At 47.3% G+C, this 10941-nt stretch overlaps 1 long non-coding RNA gene across 3 annotated transcripts, besides 1 other annotated feature; it reads left to right on the top strand.

Moving 5' to 3' along the window:
• Positions 514–3599: an enhancer, noted in NCBI's record as "VISTA enhancer mm976". NCBI's record gives its function as "enhancer in: midbrain (mesencephalon)[12/13] | forebrain[9/13]" and the evidence as "EXISTENCE:transgenic organism evidence [ECO:0001131][PMID:17130149]".
• On the top strand, positions 1671–10385 carry Gm39456. Of its 3 annotated transcripts, none has more exons than XR_871366.1 (3): positions 1671–1842; positions 5837–5981; positions 9579–10385. It is a non-coding gene; the product is annotated as a predicted gene, 39456 (long non-coding RNA). The 3 variants fall into 3 exon arrangements; XR_003948278.1 differs by lacking the exon at positions 9579–10385 and adding an exon at positions 6648–7375 and having other exon boundaries at positions 1671–1806; XR_871367.1 differs by lacking the exon at positions 9579–10385 and adding an exon at positions 6648–6760.
• Positions 10386–10941: the final 556 nt, after the last annotated feature.

The raw sequence follows: 10941 nt of genomic DNA, 5'->3' as shown, positions 1-10941 counted from the left end.
CTTACATATAATAAATAAATAAATCTTTAAAAAAAAAAAAAAAAAAAAAAAAAAGAAGCAAACTGTGCAAGTCATGGAGAGCAAGCCATTTAGCAGCAGCCCTCCATAGCCTCTGCTTCAATTCCTGCCTCCAGGATCCTCCAGGATCCTGCCTTGAGTTTCTGCCTTACCTTCCTCTGAAGTTAGACTGTGATCTATCTGTAAGACAAATAAACACTTCCTCCACGGTTGGTTTGGGTCTAGGTATTAGCACAGCATTCAGAAGTAAATTTGTAAAGACTCCTAAAACCCACCTAAAGCCTGGTGTGGTACCAGGGGCTTGTAATCCAGCAGTGGATAGACTGACACGCATGAGGCTCTCCGCCAGCCAGCCTAGCCTGCTTACAGAGTCCAAGGCCAGTGAGTCCTTCAGAGAAAAGCAAAGTTCTTGAAGAGCAACACACCCACACACACACACACACACACACACACACACACACCCACACACACACACACACACGAACACACACACTAGATCACACTACACCGCATGCTCAGTGGACTGTTTGGCCATTGTTTTATAAGATGAGGAAGATTTCAATATGCTGCTATGAGAGTGTGGGGGACAGAGGGGGAAAGTGGAGGCTGACATTTGAGGACTTTCAAGGGATTTATTTACACAGGAATGTAGAGGCAAGAAACATCTCTGGAAAGATGCAGACCTGGGGATGCGGGAGCTACTAAGTGAGCACCACCTCCCTTCTTGACCAGCTTCACTGTGCCCTGTGTTGCTTTTGTTAAAGGAAAACACAAAACAACATCGAACAAACAGAAAAACTTGTGAAGAGACCCACGTGCCTCATATTTTGTCAAGGAACAGCCAACGGGTTACAGCACTCTAAAATCTGCATTTCTAGGCAGACCAGATGGTTCAAGACAGCTGAAGCTTGGTGGTTCTGAGTTCAAGACCTGCCTGGGTCACTGAGAGATCAAAATCATAAAAATCTGGGCTGGGTTTTGCTTTTCAATGGCTCTTGATGTTACTTACCTGCACGGTGCCTGGGAGTGCAGAGGGCACCTGCTGAGAGCTCCAGGGTCTGACACCCAACAACAAAGAATTGGAAGAGGCAGTCTGTTAAGAGACTGGAAGTGTGCCAGTGAGCTGAGGGAAGGGTGAGAGGTCAAAAGCTTGTGTGGGTCAGGTTCACTGTGCCTACCTTTAGGAAACTGCTGGCCTTTCTCACACATGCCCAGTCCCCTATGGCTAGTCCTGGTGGGAGGAGTTTCCTGCCCTCCAGAGAGATGACCTGACTTCTTTTGAATGGTTCTCTCTCTCTCTCTCTCTCTCTCTCTCTCTCTCTCTCTCTCTCTCTCCCTCCTCTGTCACACCTGTGCTCTGAAGTGTTTTCCAGCTGTGGCAGCCTCCACTAAGCAAGTGTCAGGAGCTCCCTCCAACCCAGGCCTCTCTCTCTGCCCCCTAAAGAGCAGAGAAGCCGGGGTTACTACATCAAAGATGGACCCTGGGACTCAACCACGGATTTGGAGCTGGACCCCAAGTGCACAGCAAAAAGCCAAGCAGATGTCAACTTTGCCTCCTCCTGATAATGAGCCGTCTTCATTATCAGATTAGCTTCGGGGATGCACAATACTCTTAATAATGCACAAATCGCTATGACAACCACCCACTTTGGTACCTAAAGATAACTTCTCCATCAGGCCATGTGAAAAGAAACACCCTTTCCTGTGAGCCCCAACGTTCTGTGTCTCTCCGATGCCTGTGGCGTGCATGATAAGCTCTGGCTTGCAGATAGGCCTGTATCAGTGCAGGTATGGCGAAGGTGTGAAAGGGTGCAGGTGTTGCAGGTAGGCACAGCCCAGGGCCCCCATAGCATTCCTGGCTGCAGGGTTGTTCGCAAGGTTGATAAAATTGCTGTGGGGACCAGGCACCCAAGCGTACTGCCCTAGTTACTCAGGAAGACAGGCTTGGCCGGGATTAATTCTGTGATTAATTATGGTGGGCGCTTCAACAAGCAAGTGCACGCTCGGCAGAGTCAGGAGGGGACATGGCAGCCTCTGGCTTGCCAGCAGGACGGACGGCTGAGGATTGTGTTGAGTGGGGAGCCGCGTGGGCCTGACTGTAATGAGAAATGAGGAAAGTGCTGAAAAATTGATGGCGCCTGCCGATTGCACAGGCTGGCGCACAGCGGGGGGCCCTGCAGCCAGCGCGTCCTGCGCGGTATGCTAATGCGGGCACTGGGGCCCCAGGAAAGGCATGAAGAAAAACCCAGCACAAAGCAGAGAAATGCAAATGACAGGCCAGGAGATCAGCGCTGGGAATCCGGATTAAGTGTGTGGAGCTGCCGCTGGCCCGAGTTTAACCCTTCCTGAGCTGTCTGGCTGCAGCGGGGAGCTGGGAGCAGGAGTCCGGATAGGGTGCAGGCCAAAAGTGGGAAAGCTGAGAAGCTGTGGGGGTGAGGCTGGTGACTGTCAGGATGATGGGGAGTGAAGTCTCCTGACAGAAGACGCAATGGTCTCTCTAGTAATGTGGATTCAACAACAAACAGACAAAAGTGCTTAGTGTAGGCCGCTGGGAAGGAAGGCCAGAGAGGAAGCACTTGGGTGCTGGGGTGCCCAGTCTTTGTTCCGGCTATTCCCATGGCAGCCACCTTGTCGTTTTTTCGATTGATGTTACAAACGGAAGAATGATGTGTGCTACTGAATCTAAGTTACCAAAACAGAACCAAATTCAACCAAGACAGAACAAGAAGTTAAAACCACAGAGGCAGGGAGAGCCGGCTGAATGATGCTCATACCCTCGTGGGAGACAACCACGGAGGGAGCTTGTAAGTAGCAGGAATTCCCAAAGGGTTCGAGGGCCAAATGTAAGCTAAACCACAGAGCCCTGTTGTCAATCTCCCTTGCTGGACCGTGTGGGTGATAGGTCAGAAGCGTCTCACAGGGAGCCAAGGCTCAAGACCCGGAAGAAGTTAGGAACTTCTCAAAAACCTGGGGAGATCACAAGGTGATGCCAATAAGGGAATGGATGGATGGATAATAGATAAATAATAGACAGACAGACAGATAACTAAATGCTAGGAAGACTGATGATTGATAGATGATAAATCAATGGATAAATGATAGATAATACATACATACATACATGCATGTGTGCATGCATGGAGAGATATACAGATGAATGATAGGTGATAAATATGTAAGTGGGTGATAGGAGATAGGTAATAGAAAATGGATAGATGATAGATATGAAAGATAGACAAGATGCTAGATAAACAGATGATAAATAGTAGCTACATAGACAGATTATTGATAGATGATAGAAAATAGGTGATAAATGGGTAAATGACAGATATGTAGATGATACATATATTTATGGATGGACAGAGATGATAAATATCTTACTAACGCCTAGATGAGAGATACAGATGTGTGTACATATATATATGCACATGCATATGTGTTTTATGTATATGTACACAGAATCCAAAATTCCATTTATGTAGTAAAAATCTGTTTGTTTATATGCATGTACATAGTTTTTTAAAGTCTGACTGGCTATTAGACATCAATAGTTGTTCCTTCTGTGGGACAGAATTGGAACCTTCTTTACAGTTTGAGTTTAAGTACATCATAATTTTAGTAACAGGGGAGTGCACCGAGGAGCAGCTCCACAGCCTGCACTATGGCCACATCATGTGCGTCCCATCTGCACTGCTGCTGCTGCGGGCCGAGCACAAGCAGGGCAAAGTGCGCTTTGTACACTTGTTTCATACACTTGCTGCATTGGCTGGATTTACTTTTAGCCTGGGAGGAAGACGACAAGACAGATTGTTCCTTTAGGTCAGAAGGCAAAGTCTTTGCTCTGAGAGACATACCAAAACCTCTTAGATGTCCTATTTCTCAGACAATGGAAGGAAGGGACTCCTGGCTTTGGAGTCAGATGTACTCACTGCAACTCAACAGACTCGGAGTCTGGATCTATCGACCTTTTCAGGCCCTTGGGAGCACAGGGCTGGGGGAGCCCACCAAGGAGCTGTCTTCCCTAAAGTGGGCACAACAATGACTCTAGAAACATCAGCCAGACCTAAGTTGGTCTTCCTGGAAGACAGTCCCGCTAAGAGCTTTCTTCTATCTATGCCTGTGCTCAAGAGAGGCTGCGGACGAACTCCTATAAGGCAGGACACCTCATCCTCCTGACCCACTTCTGAGTCCCAGCGGGAAGAAATGCAAACGTCATGGATCCTCCCTTGTACATTGGCCCAGCTTCTGCTCTTTGCTCAACAGTTGCATGCATACATGTGTGTGCACACACCAGGTTCGTTTAACTTACCTGTGTCTGTGTAGTTTAACAGATATGTTTAACTGACCTATGATACTTCTACTAATTTCTTACCCTGAAGTTGGAAAAGGGAATGGAGACCTGCCTGTGAGAAGAGTTCACACCTTGTTGACGAAACTCTTCTTCACAGTGGAAAGCCAGCTGACCCTCATGGAGGAAACTGGAACTCTGAACCTCCTAGTGGGGTGACCAGCTCTTATAATAATGGTCAATAGCAAAAACGGAAGCATTTGAAGCCATTTTTGGTCATGAAGACGTAACAAAGACTTCCCCTTCCTATCGTGTGACCTCCAAAAGAACAGGGTGCAGACCAGGGCTGAGAAGCCAAGCAGAAGAGGGGTGAAGGCAGCAGGCCTTAGACTGTACTTGGGAGCAACAAAACCAAGTGAGGGGAAACAAACAAAAAGTCTCTCTTCTGTAAACTCCAAGAGAAGTGTTAGAGAAGGGTCCACGGCTGCCACACCCAGCTGCACAGTCACTGGGAGAATCAGTAGTCCCAATTTTACTGTTCAAAACAGGTGAGGCCAGAGAGTACACAAGATCAAAACCATCACCTTGAATAAGACTGTTGTGCACCTCAGCAGCGGGGGCTCGGGGGGGGGGGGTGGTGGGCGGGTGTCCAGAAGATTCAATGCACTGAACAGGGTGAGAGGTCAGAAGTCTCTACCTTTGACCTTGCATAAGATCAGAGTTCAAGGCCCAGCGCCCACATCAGGCAGCTCACAAACACCTGTAGCTCCAGCTCCAGGGAAGTCCAATGCCCTCTTCTGGCCTCCTCCACCATTACGCTTATACATAAATACCTATACATGGATACATACATACTCATAATTAAAACAATACCTGTTTAAATTAAAGAGCAGGATTCAGGTTGCAGAGATGAATCAAGACATAGTTGTCTTGTTCCATGAACTATTTGTTACAATGCAAGTTGTAAAAGATTTACTTATTTTGTATATATGGGTATGTAGCCTGCGTGTATGTCTGGTGCCTGAAGAAGTCAAAAGACAGTGTCAGATCTCCTGGAACTGAAGTTACAACTAGTTGTGAGGCGCTGTGTGGGAGTTGAGAGTCAATCCTTAGTCCTCTGCAAGAGCAACAGTTGAGCCATCCCTTCAGCCCCAGATCTTGTTTAAAACAAGAGCACGTGTCATTCCGATTTTAAAGCCCACATTAAACACACAGTTGAAAAGAAATGTATGAACAGTTGGGGGTTTACTGTGATCTTGGGGATTGTTTTCCCATCCGTACAAAATGATCAACAGAGTTAACAGGGAGACAACTAGGATGAGAATTATTAATACCCGGGATAAGATCTCTTCAATCTTAAATCAATATTGCTCTTAAATCATTCATGGCTTCGGGTAGCCACAGAGTAATGTATTCATATGTTTACACTGTCCTTGCCATACTCGCTCACGCCGTCCCCAAGGCCTGTATTTGAATTCCTGTACATTTGAATTTCTCTTGAGTGGTACTCAGATTCATCTTTATTGTCAGCTTGATTGGTGCAGGATCACCTTGGAATCCCGCTTCTGCTCTGACTGTACTGACGCTTCCAGAGAGGAACGACTAAGGAGCAGAGGCCACCTCGGATGTGGCTGGCACCATCTCACAGGGCCCTGGGCTGACTGCAAAGGAGAAAGTGAGCTGAGAGCACTTATATCCGTGATAGTGTGACAGTGTGATGCATGTGATGACCATGATGGCGTGATGATGTCATGGCTATGATGGCGGCGTGATGGCAAGACAGCCGTGATAGTGGTTTTGAGCCCCTGTTACCAGGGCTTCCCAGGGTAATGGGTTCCACTCCTAAACCCTGAGCCAAAGAAATCCTTCCTTATTTTGTTGTCCTTTGTTTGTTGTTTGTTTGTTTGTTTGTTTGTTTGTTTTTGAGGCAGGATCTTACTCTGTAACTTCAGCTGTCCTGGAAATCACTCTGTAGACCAGGCTGGCCCCGAACTAGAAATCCGCCTGCCTCTGCCTCCCAAGTGCTGGGATTAAAGGCGTGTGCCACCACCACCCGGCTAGTAGACAATGCTATCTATGAGGAGTGACCAGCCCAAGCCTAACTCTGCATGGTCTTAGTGTGCATGTGCATGCATGCACATGCATGTGTGTATATGTGTGAGTACATTCGTGCATGTGTTACATGCACACACGCGTAGGGAGGAACATGTACTGGTGCACACTTAGTGGTCAGAGGAAGATGTCAGGTGTTCTGCTGTCTTAGGGTTTCTGTTGCTGTAACAAAACACCATGACCAAAACTAACTTAGGGATGAAGAAGTTATTTTATCTTACACTTCCAGGTCAATCACAGAAGAAATCTGGGTGGAACTAAAGCGAAGTAGGAACCTGGAGGCAGGAGCTGATGCAGAGAACACGGAGGGGCGCTGCTTACTGACTTGCTCCCCATAGATTGCTCAGCCTGCTTTCTTATATAACCCAGGAATGCATCAGTCCACAATAACAGTTCTCAACCTGTGGCTGGAGACTCCTTCACGGGGGTCGTGTAAGACCATTGGAAAACACAAACATTCACATTACAATTCAGACCAGTAGCAAAACTAAAATTGTGAAGTAGCAATGAAAACAATTTTAAGGTCAGAAGTCACCAAAACATGACTAAAGGTGTGGGAAGCCATATGTGCCGTTGCAGAGTGGCACTGACTACTGCTGGCCACCACGCATAAGTTTGGACAAACAACCAATGTGTACGTATGCAGTAAAGTTTTTTGCAAAGACACTGCCTGGCCCGGGCATGATAATGAGGCTTTGAGAGTATAACCAATCAGATGTGAGACATGCAAATGAGGTATGATAATGAGGCTCTGTGAGGTACAGAGAGAGAGAGAGAGAGAGAGAGAGAGAGAGAGAGAGAGAGTAGCCAATCAGATGAGGAACATGCAAATGAGGCATAGTGCATAACCAATCCGGGTGTGAGACATGCCTCTCCTAGGCCTATATAAGCAGCACCAGTTCTGGGCTCGGGGTCTCTTCGCCTCTACAATCAAGCTCTCCCAATAAACGTGTGCAGAAGGATCCTGTTGCAGCGTCGTTACTGCTGGCCAGTCCGGCGCGCGCAAGATAAAGGTATTAATGGTTCTAACATCAAGAAAGTTGAGGACTGATGGCCTACAGTGAGGTAGCCAGTCTCTTCATCAATCATCAATCAAGAAAATGTACCACAGGCCAGTCTAGCGGAGGTATTTTCTCAACTGAGGTTCCCCTTTGAAAGGTGACACTGGCTTGTGTTAAGGTGACATAAAGCCAGCCAGCATACCCACTCTACCACACCTTACACCTTTCAATTGGGGGTTTCTTACTGAACCTGGAGCTGAGCTAGAGGCCAGCCATCCCCGTGAGCCCCGTGAGAAGCAGATGATGCACAGTGGGTACAAGATGAGGCTTTCAGGCCAGGATGCCTAGTTATGGGTGAGAACCAAGCAATCGCTGACTCAGCAGCATGTTCTCGTCCAATCACACCCCTTGTCCGTAAGATGAGAGGGCAGGGCCTGCTTCTAAGGACGGGTGTGTTCTTTAAAGGAAATTAGATGTACAAACTACCTTCAGCAGTGTATGTGAGCTAGACATGGTGACTCATGACTATAGTCCCAGCACTTGGGGAGCTGAAGCAGGAGGATGGCTGTGAGTTTGAGGCTAGTCTGGACTACATATGAGTTTCAGGAAAGACTGGACTACAAAGAGAAAGAAAGAAAGAAAGAAAGAAAGAAAGAAAGAAAGAAAGAAAGAAAGAAAGAAAGAAGGAAAGAAAGAAAGAACAACAGAACAGAACAGACAGTTGGTTATAGGTGCATAATTTTAATCCCAGCAAGCAGGGAGCAGAGGCAGGAAGAGCTCTGTGGGTTCAACATCATCAACAAAGCAAAAGGGCCTAGCGGGTGGCACATCCTGTGTTTCGTTTCTGTTGCTGTGATAAAATAACCAGACAAAAAGAAGAAACTTAAGGGAAAGGGGTTTATTTTAGCTCATAATCTGAGGTCACAATTCATCACTTCAGGGACACCACAGTGGCAGGGCTTGAAGCTGCTTGTCACCACCTTAGTCAAGAGCAGAGAGAAGTAGGTGCCTGTGTACATGGAGCTCAGCCCGCTTTCTCTATTCTTATACAACCCTGGCTCCTAAATCAGAAAATGGTGTGCCCATCCACTCTGAGGCTGTGTCTTTCCCACAATGGAGACAATTTCCCCTGCCGTACACACACACACACACACACACACACACACACACACATACACACACACACACACACACAGGCGCACGCACACTCTCACATGCCAACCTGATCCAGATAGTACCTTATTGAGGCTCTTCTCAGGGGACTAGATTGTGTCAAGTAGACAAACTAACTACCACACTCAATATTCAAAGAGGCAAGAGATTCTATTAAAGATGATTCTTAGCTACAAAGCAAGTTAAAGCCAGCCTGAGCTACATGAGACCATGTATTAAAAAAAAAAAAAGTTCAATTTCTGGGAAAGCATAAGCCACCCACACCTGTCCAATTTTTTAATGTTGCTCCATGATAGTAACCCATTCAGTTTCCACTGGAACATTGTGCAGTTGAGTCCATCCCCACAAAAAATAAATACCTCTTAACAGTGCTTTAAGTAGGTTTATGACAGTGTTGAGCTATGTTCCTAGCTATCCTTGGCTATACATGGCCCACAGGCTGCACAGGGCTCACACTCCTCCCACAGGCTGCACAGGGCTCACACTTCACCCACAGGCTGCACAGAGCTCACACTCCTCCCACAGGCTGCACAGAGCTCACACTCTGCCAATAGGCTACACAGGGCTCACACCAGATTCTGTTATAGGGAAGACCCAGAGAGAATGACTACAGCCCAGCACTCACTCCCAATTTTACCTTTTACCAGCCCCTTGAGCCCACTTTAGGCCCTGACTCTGACCTCCATCGTCCTGGTTTTAATTAGCTGAGCAGTGCCTAGCTGGGTCCATGGTGCTGGGTATAACCTCAAAGGGCTGTGCTCTTTCTCCACGAGAACTATAATTGCCACCCGGGCTCCCCAGCCATCTCCTTTCCTTTCTTCTTTATTTCCTATTGAGAAAGGGATTTAAACTGAGCAGTTTGGGTTGAAGTCACACGCCTGGCTCCTCTTCTCTAAATAGAAAGCCATCTCCCTTGCGGGCTTGTTTCCGAAATTAAAGGGACGCCCGCCATACTTTGTTCAGTTTCTCTCCACTTCTCCACCCAGGGCTCCTGTCTAGGATGAGAGGAAGCAGCTGAAAGGAGAGGTGCACCCATGTCCTCTGGGATCAAAACCTGCCAACATCTCTCCTCCTCAGCTTAGCCCGGAGTCAGGTGCCCTGGACTCTAATGTGAAACCAGCCTACCTCTGAGCATCTGAAAAGGAGACTCCTCGCCCTCCCACAGCAGGTTCCAGCCTGTGTACAACCAGGAACACATAGCTCCCTCCCCTGAAGGAATCAGACTTCTCCATCAGGACTGCTCAAAGCCCATGGATATTCTAAGAGAGGAAGAGATGGCTCCATGGGTAAAAATAATGGAAACGCAAGCAGGAGGTCCTGGGTTTGGATCCCCAACTGTCAAGCAAAAGCCAAGCATAACAACATGTCTGCAATGCCAGCACTGGTCACCCTGGAGACAAGCGAATGTCAGGGCTCACTGGCCAGCCTAGCTGAAATGTGAGCTCCAGGCTCTGAGAGAGCCTGCTGCAAAACATAAGGAAAAGATGGCTCCACTGCTAAAGTCACTCGCAGTTGTTGCAGAGGGCCTGAGTTCTCTTTCCAGTGCCCACATTAAGGAAGATCACAGTCGCATCCAACTCAGGCTCCAGGACCCAATGTCCTTGTCTCAATTTCACAGGTAACCTCACTCACTTGCATACAAGCACATATACACATAGTTCTAAAAAAATAGCAAAAATAAATCTTAAAACAAAAATAAGGTAGAGTACTAAGTGATACTTAAAGTCAACTTCTGACCAAGTGTGTCTGCACCTGAGTGCACACACATACAGTGCACATACACTGCACATAGACCAGCAGTTCTCAACCTATAGGTCATGACCCCTTTGGGGGCTGTCAAATAACTCACAGGGGTTACCTAAGGGCTATGGGAAAATACACATATTTGCATTATAATTCATAACAAAATTACTGAAGTAGCAACAGAATAATTTTATGGCTGCGATCACCACAACACGAGGAGCCACGTTAAAGGGTCGTGGCATTAGGAAGGTCGAGAACCACTGCCTTAGACCTTTCAAAAGGCACTCAAAGCCCTCAGCTCCAGACACAAAAGGACACCATCAACCACAGAATGGACAGAGGGAAACCCCTCAGACTAGATGCAGAATGCTGTGACCACAGAGCCTCCTGAACTCAGCTGCTGAGGCACCACAGTGAGGAGCACTGATGTCAGAGTGGAACACCACCCCATCACCCTCAGCTGCTGACTTCTGTCAAGGTCTTCATTTGGGAGTCAGTGAACATCAGTGGTACACAGTGCAGAGCACCCAGGCTTCTCAGGGCACACAGAGCCTCCCCAAGTATAAACCCTGGTAGGTTAAATGACAGAAAATGGCCCCAAACATC

Source organism: Mus musculus, chromosome 9, assembly GCF_000001635.26.
Source record: "Mus musculus strain C57BL/6J chromosome 9, GRCm38.p6 C57BL/6J".
In the NCBI taxonomy this organism is placed as follows: Eukaryota; Metazoa; Chordata; class Mammalia; order Rodentia; family Muridae; genus Mus; species Mus musculus.
This window is presented reverse-complemented; position numbering and strand designations above follow the sequence as displayed.